Below are 8,683 nucleotides of genomic sequence, written 5' to 3' on the forward strand. Positions count from 1 at the left end.
CGGTATGATGCCTGGAATGATGCCTGGAATGATGCCTGGTGTGATGCCCGGTATGATGCCTGCTACGATACCCGGCATGATGCCCGGCATGATGCCCACAGCATACCCAGGCATAGTTCCAAGAATGCCCATGATGCCAGGAGCGCCTATGATGCCAGGGGCGCCTATGATACCTATGATGCCCTCTGTAGTACCAGGTAAGTACCAGTTTTCTACTCTTTTGCTTGTTAACACATCGTGTCTTCAAGTTTCAATCTAATCTTGTTTTTCTCCTATAAGGCCATTTTAGTCAGCACCATTTCCCCACGTCGTGACCTCGTTAACATAAACGTTGTTCCGCTTTCATGAAATGTGAACTTGCGATGTTGTATTCACATGGGTAAGAACATATTTCATATGAATTTAGTGGCAAGACCAACAAGTGACACTCTTGTTTCTCTTACTTCCAATTTTCCGAATATACAGAAAAAGTCTTGTAAAAAATAAAACTGGTACGAACGCGATGGTTCCGGTTCACGTTAAGGGTTATGTTGGATACATACGATATCGGAACATAAGCTTACTTAAGGTAATGACGTATTAACTTTCAGGATAATTAAGAAAAATTAACTAAATGAGCTCATTGAAAGAGCAAACGGTTTTCTTGTGAGCTGCTGCGATCGTTGCGGCACCTGGCAGAGCTGATCTTAACCACGCACTTCTTTCTATGTGGCCTCTGAGATGAGCTTCGGCAATGCGACGAAACCCAGTGTTAACCCATGGAATACACTAGGACACACGAACTCCGAGGTGCGAATGTCGCTGCCAGACACTTAATTCAACGATTAGGGTCACCTCTAATTTTTTGATACTGTGAAATCGCGAAGAATCGCCTTCGAATGCCGCGGCAGTTTTCTTACAGCGACGAAAAAATGTACTATTTATAGGATTATAGGATCACAGACCTTTTGGCCATCTTGGGCACGTTACCAATGTTCTTGTCTAAAAATATATGCAAGTTGCTTTCACTTTTGCAACATGACTCCAGCTGCCGAAATGCATTGATACGTATATCTTGCTACGTGAAGTGGTGAAGTTGCCGTCTTCGTTGACTGGATTTACATTCATTGTCACAGTGCTTAATGCAAGTTGGCAGTTGGCAGCACATGCGCGCGTTCTTCGCCCGAAAAGTGACGTCTGGCATCACCCTGTGCGATGTGATTAAGGCGAAAGCCTCAGATGCCTCATCAAGCGCGAAAAGTGTACCGTCGGCGGCGCCAACACAAAGGGGTGAAAAAAAATCATCATCATGTGATGACGTTATCGCGTGGCGTCATGATGACATCACAGATCATCAAAATTGGTAAAGTAGCTATGACGTCATCATAGCGTCACTCAGATGTCCCATACTATTGCGTCACGTGATGACGTCATCACATGAAATCGTTGCTTGTTCAAAGTTGCACGGCCTCCGAACCCGGATGCCGTGCAGCACCATGTTAGGCGCAAGGAGGATCAAAGGCAAATGCTTCTTGATTAGGTGCCGAATGCTTAAAGGGGTGGGGAATCAACACAATCGACTGGGAAGAAAAAGAAGGTGGCTTTCGCCTTCGATTCGCCTTAGGCGAATGCTCAAGGAACCGGTGTGTCTGTTTTCGACATCGTTACTGCTTTTCTCTGCGCAGGCCGCGTTCCCATGCAGTACTATCCAGCTCAGGCTGTGGCACCCCCTGTTATCACTTCGCAAGCGACCGACTCGCAGCCGCGTATCGTCACAGTGCCGATAGGCGGAGGAACCGGCGGGGGCGGTTCAAGAACTACGGTGATACCAATGCCGCTTCCGATGCCGATGCCCCTACCACTGCCATCGCCAGTTGGTGGCGGCGGCGGCGGCCAGGGCCCAGTCATCCTGGCAGGCACGTCCCCGCCAACACCTGCTGCTCAGCAAGTGTACCCATGTCCAGCACCTTGCCACCATCATTACGTTCCTCCTCCCCAGCAGGAGCCGCCGCTTAGTCCTTTGGTGGACGCGGCTGCCATTACTATGATGATGCAGCAGATGCGATTGTTGCTGTCTCCGCCACCGACACGAACACGAGGCTCGAGACAGCGATCGCCTGAGCCAGCCAGTCCTTCTCCTTCTGCCCCGGCGCCTCCCTGGTCCTCCTCTTCCTCCTCCTCCTCTTCCTTTTCCTCCTGCTTTACTTCATCAGGCGGTGGCGCCAGCGGAAGGCGGCGCCACCGACGTGGTAGCCGCTCTGCAGGCGATGCTAGCGCAAGCACAGGGTGCCGATAGTCAGAAGAAACCTTCCAAGGCGACCGGAAAAAGAAAGAAAGGCGGCAAGAAGGCCGAAGAAGACGCGGAGGCGAAACATCGTCACGGCGCCGGCAAGAAGTCAGAGGAAGCAGGTAAGGAGGAGAAAAGCGACGGAGATGAGGAAAGGAAAGAAGAGGATAAGCTATATGGGAAAGAAAAGAAAGAAACCGGAACGTCAGGATCAGAAAAGCAAGAGGACGAAGTTAAGAAGGTCTCCAGCTCCGACCTGAAGTTCAAGTCTCCGACATCACAGGACGCTACGACCCCTGGTAAGGGGCCAGACCCCAATGCCCCAGCTTTAAGCCTCAATTTTCAGAGGTAAGACAAAAAAAATTGGCCTGCTACGCAAACTCGGAGTTGTAATCCTTATCTGTAGATCACATCCAATCATTTAGGTTTCTTAGTTATTATTTCTGTTCAGCTGACCGGTGATAAGCGACACCTCGAAGCTACTGGACAAAGGGTGCAAAAAATATGGAAAATTAAAAAGATAACCGCAATGCTCCAACAAGGCATTCCTCGTGCAGAGCCTTCGTTTAGACGACCGAGTCAGTGTTTCCGCAGGGACATATGACACTTGCTGACGCGCTGACGTAAAATCTTGAAAAACGATCTCTGTAAGATGTACCAGGTGAAAGCTTCGGCTAATTTGTTGTTCATACGGCGCTGTCATTTCTGGCCAGGCCGGGGTACCTCTCTCCACTTTACAAGTGCCATTGAGCGCTCGGCGACACTGGGATTCGAACCCAGTACTTCCCGCAGTTCAAGTGGGTGCTATACTATTTCACCACCACCATGGTTCCAGCGGTGTGAGTGCCGGTGTGGAAAGCGATTCTAATCCTGCTCTTTCACAGCCACCACGCAGCGAGAGGATGGTGATCGAAGAGAAAGATATTCTTTTTAGAGCTCTACAACACAGTTTTGAAACCTCCAAGCGCTCCTGAACTCGCACAACAGCGCATGCTACTCAACAAAAAACATACTTGGTGTTGCTGACGAAGCATCAAGCAATAACTCGTTCGTGCGAAAGCATACGCGCTATTTGCGTTATTTACCGCCTTCTTATTGGCGGCAAAGCTCGACCATCCCAAAAACAATCTAACTAGCCAATGAACGATATTCCCCCTAAAAAAATTGGCTGAGGTTTAACTAGTTATCACGACTGATAGGTATGTTTGGCTTGGTTTCTCAAAGACTATGCACACATTTTTTTAAAACCTGCGCCTGGTCACGTGGTACCGCAGCGGCGAGCCTCCAAGCGAGAACAGCTGCGTTGTCTCTCCGCAGCGGATCACGTGGCGTGACGTCACGTCTGCCATGCTTGCGCTCCGGCGGCTCAAGGTCATTGCGGCGCGATGAATGACTTTGGAAGAGATGGCGTAGAAGACCTTTAGCTCTGATATATGCTCCCCTGACTTGTCTTCTCCTCGCATATATTTTTTTGTGAATTGCCATTGATATTTTGGAATGTGCACTGCATTACTCGTTATCGATTGATCGGGTACCGTTTCTCGAACGCAGTACGACTGGCCTTGGAGATCACCTGCCGACATCCGACGATGCGACCGTGGTTGCAAGCCGTCACTGTTACATCGCCTACGTCTGCTTTGCCATCATAATTTGCATTGTAGTTCTCGTGGTTGCCTTGACTTTGGTACCTACACTACTTCAACACGTGAAAGGTGCGCCGGCTACGGCTTTTTTTATCACGACGCTTGACCCCGCACTCTAGAGTTAGTGATGAAGGAACGACAGGAAGGAGTTACATAATGAGGTGCCTAATTCCCGCTGTTGAATGACAACACCACCTTATGTGAGTGTTTGTTTTTATTTACGATGAAATAGAAGGAAGAGCGTATAGCGTCCCCCTCCCCATCTTACCTATGAAGAACACGCTTACGGCAACGTCAGACTCATTCAGTTGTTCATGTCGACCTTTTTTGCATATATTTGTCGACAGCGGGTCCCAAAGCTCAGAAAAGGAAAAACCGTACGTCAAAATTGTGCGGTAGCTCATCCTCATTGTGTGCAAGTTCACGCCCGGAACTTCTGCATTTCTTCATAATACTAGAGTCGCTGATAGAATCAAAACGTTTTCACGTCTATTAATGTGCCTTTCGCTGCGAGATTGAGCGTATTCGTTCTGATTTCTAGATTTCCACAGAGAGTGTATGGTATGGGATGTTGGGCGTCGAATTAGAATGCAGGAGCGCGCTGTGGATCATCATGAGTACACCATAATTCGTTGAATTAAGAAGGTCTCAAACAGCTCGGATGATTGAAGAAAAAAATATTCGTATTTGCGCATTTACTATTTGTTCTTTGAGTGTGTCGTGCTGACAGTAGCATGTAGCCTTCATCAGTCTAGCACACTTGCCGTTCTTCTAGCACACCTTTACCATGTCAGGCATATACGCACACCGTTTTTCACCATCTGCCTGCCCACCAATCTTGTTCATGGGGAGCCTGCTTATGTGGAGGAAATACACCGAAGAATAGGGATACGCGAGGGCGCGTACGGTAGACATTCTCAACTCATAACGGGCAACTTACTACTGTCACTGAACTGGAAAGCATATGTAGAACCATTGTATATTGTCATTTATAACGTGTGGAGAAGAAACCTGGAGAATAACGAGCAAACTCGAGAACAAGTTAAGGACCACACAGCGTGAGTTAGAACGAAGAATGATAGGTAGGAAGACAGCAGTTTGGATCAGATAATAAAAAGAGGAAGTCGACACTGTAGCAGATATTAGGCGTAGGTCACGTCATGAGAACGAGAGATAACGGATGGTGAATTGGAGCGTCCGTATGGATACGAAGAGATGGGAAACGCAGCCGAGAACCAGCAAAGGGTACGCTGGAGCGAGAAAATGAAGGAATGTGCAGGCATGAGAACTCACAGATTCCCTTATGTCTTTGCCTAAGGTGACTCGTAAGCGAAAACCATCTTCTTTTTCTTCACAGTCGATGTATTGATTCTGGCCCGCCCCACTCCGAAAGCTTTCTGCACCTAACGTGGTTTTGCACTGCCTCCGTGATCGGCCCACCTCTGACCAAGCGATCTTGTCATGTCATGACTTCCTCATGTGACGTCACGTTAAGCGACGTCATGGTGACGTAACGTGGTAACGTCATCACGTGATGATCGTTTTTTTGCGTCACTTGTGTTGACGCTGACGCCGCAAGACGCCGACACCGACGGTCAATTTTCGCGTTTGATAAGGCATCTAAGGCTTTTGCCCTAATATGGAATCAGCCAGAGCAGCACTATGTGGGTTGGAAATAATTGGGAGAGGCCTCTGTCCTGCTGTGGACTTAAGATAGCATGATGATGATGATGATGATGACATTTCTAACAAAGCCCACTGGAGCTTGCAGTGAGTCAGCCAAGAACGATAGCAGTCTACAAGTATGCGCACTACATGTCCTTCCCGTGCCAAGTGTACACGTATACACGCTGTACAAGTATACACGTATACGCAAGTGTACGTATATACGAGTATGCACGCTGTATACACGCAGCTCTCGTACTCAACAAACTAACAGTATTCGGTAATGCACTATTTAGCCTCAGTCCGACACGCATCTCGCTATAGAATAAACTGGAACAGCGCAAAATAGCAGCATGAAGAAGAAGCACATGAAACAGATACAATTTGTTAATGAACAACGAACTAGCCAAGACTTTCACCTCGTACTAATACTTATACTTACTTAGATGGCTAGCCTAGCGTGATAAGAGATCATTTTACATTTGAAGCGCAATCCACCTTTTGCGTGTGTAATGTTAAGGCACGTCATCGCTTTAGCAAGGGGACATATTCATGTGGAAACACTGACTTGTCGTCGAAACGAAATCGCTGGCACGATGTTTGCCATCTTCGCGCACTGCTATTACGTATCACTCCGATTTTCCACCTCCTTCTGCATCCATTGTCAAGTTAGTTGCGCAATCAAGTCATTTCCTTCGTGTATGGAGCTTTGCACTGCGGGCGCTGTGGACACAGTGTGTAGATTAGAAAGGCGAAATACTGATACGGCGAAGTTAATGACGTTTTAAATTGGAAAAAAAAAAAACGGCAGCGTGATGTTCAGTACTGACGTAATGTCCACGCATCCTGGAAAAATACTCGAGGACAAAAAAAATCACCGTATATATGGAGAGTAGCAAAGGAAAGTGAGAAAAGGCTCGCTCAGAGTCCTAAACACGGGACGGAGAAAAAGAACGACAGACACAAGCGCTGAACATAACAACCACTGGTTTATTGCTTGGATATGCAATATATACGGAAGCACTGCGCAGAAGAACAACAAAAACACAGTAACTGCGCAATGCGCAAACAGGGGTGAGAAGTCATCATAATAGATGCGTCGGCAGAACAGGCTGTCATGTTTTGGACAAGTAATTGAGCTCGCAGTTATGCAAATAACACGAGAGATTAGTAAAGCGCACCATATCCATACACACAGAAGTGCGTGCGTCAGCGTTCCTTCAATTTATCTACATAACTGCAAACTGAATTACTTGTCCAAAACATGACAGCCTGTTCTGCCGACGCATCTATTATGATGACTTCTCACCCCTCTTTGTGCTTTGCGCAGTTAATGTGTTTTTGTTGTTCTTCCGCGCAGTGCTACCGAATATATTGCATATCCAAGCAATAAACGAGTGGTTGTTAGTTCAGCGCCTGTGTCTGTCGTTCTTCTTCTCCGTCCCGTGTTTAGCGCTGTTTGCTCTCTTCTTAATCATGTACCAACCAGCCCAGTTAAGCGCACTCCTGAAGCTCAGAGTGAATCAGCGGCTCTTTAATGATGATCCAGTGTCTGATTTTAGCTTATAACTATGTTTGCTCACAAGTATGTTTGCTTGTACCTATGTAAATAATCCTGGGCACGTCTTCAGATGCTGCGCAGTGTCTGCGCCATTACAGCCCGAGGCGACAAAGCATTGCGTCACACTTCAGTTTCAACGAAACTCGATACAAAGTCTACGAAGCTACGCCACCAAATTCGCACTTGTATGTTGGTGCTCCAGAAAAGATCAATATCAGCTATCTGACTTCGCTTTTTAATGACACTTTCTTCAATTGGAAAACGTAGGTATTCATTAAAATGGAATTTCAAGGAAAACAAGATTTTTTTTTAGGACAGCTAGCTTTATAGTAGCGCTAGACTTGTACACGACGCCTAAGGGTAAGTATCCGCATGTAATTTTGAAGTTGAACTCACTAGCTGTGTTTCTATCTAATAATTGCTCTACTTAGTTACCACCAAGCCTAGAACTCAGTATAGCTAAGCTAATTGCAGCATAACAGGAAGCCATACGTAAATATATGCATAAATACATACACGCACGCATACATACATACATACATACATACATACATACATACATACATACATACATACATACATACATACATACATACATACATACATACATACATACATACATCCATACATCAATACATACATACATACATACATACATACATACAACATACATACATACATAATACATACATACATATACATTACATACATACATAATACAGGTATGCGCCAGCTTGACAGTGTACGTACCTGTTAGGTATGTCAAAACATCAGTGTACCAGCATGAGCACTTTACTTATCTTGTTTACTTATCTGCAACGTTCGGCTGTCGAAACTAAATGCAAGTACATGGTATCAGGAAACAACTGCAGGAAAGCAAGCATTTTAATGTTCTGCTCCAATAAGGCATTACATCATTCAAATAGGTGTCCGGTTTGATAACAGCATCTCAATATGTCACTTAACAATTAGGTTCTCAGAGCGACGCACTAGTTCACGTTTTCTCTTATGAAACAAAAAAGAAACCCGGCCTTTATCTATATATGTTTCGTTTGTGCAGGAATCGTTGGTATTAGGAATCTCCAGGATTTGGAATCAAGCCACGCCGACTTGAACGACACAACACTCTCCGAACCGGCCACCGTCGATGGCGGCACAACGATGAACCCGTTCATGGACATCGTAGAAACCTTCGGCGAAGTCGGTGTCGGCGACGGTCTTCGAGATTTCCAACTGCCGTCTCCAGAGGGTCCCCAGAACACGGCCGGGTTAGCGTTGGACTGGCTTGTGGGCATCGGGTTGACGCCCAGCGTCGAAGCTGCGGTGTCGAAGAGGCAATCCACTCGCCGCTCGCTTCCTTACTTCGACGAGCGCGGGCTACTTCAGAATCGTGCAAGCTCGCCGGTGGCGACAAAATATCCGTCGAACCTAAGCCTAAATATGGCGGTCAGCCGTCACTTCGACTTGCCGCTCCCTCTCGCGGACTCGGAGAGCGACGGCAGCGTGGACGCATCTGCCGATCGCACGCACGTCAACAGTACCGAAGGC

The 8,683-nt window shown here is 46.8% G+C and overlaps 1 protein-coding gene across 3 annotated transcripts in view; it reads left to right on the forward strand.

Annotated features, from left to right (window-relative positions):
- LOC119396502 (homeobox protein slou-like) overlaps positions 1-8,683 on the forward strand; it is a 346,344-nt gene that overhangs the window by 37,478 nt on the left and 300,183 nt on the right. The window lies entirely within an intron of this gene.

This window comes from Rhipicephalus sanguineus, chromosome 6 (assembly GCF_013339695.2).
Source record: "Rhipicephalus sanguineus isolate Rsan-2018 chromosome 6, BIME_Rsan_1.4, whole genome shotgun sequence".
Lineage (NCBI taxonomy): Eukaryota > Metazoa > Arthropoda > Arachnida > Ixodida > Ixodidae > Rhipicephalus > Rhipicephalus sanguineus.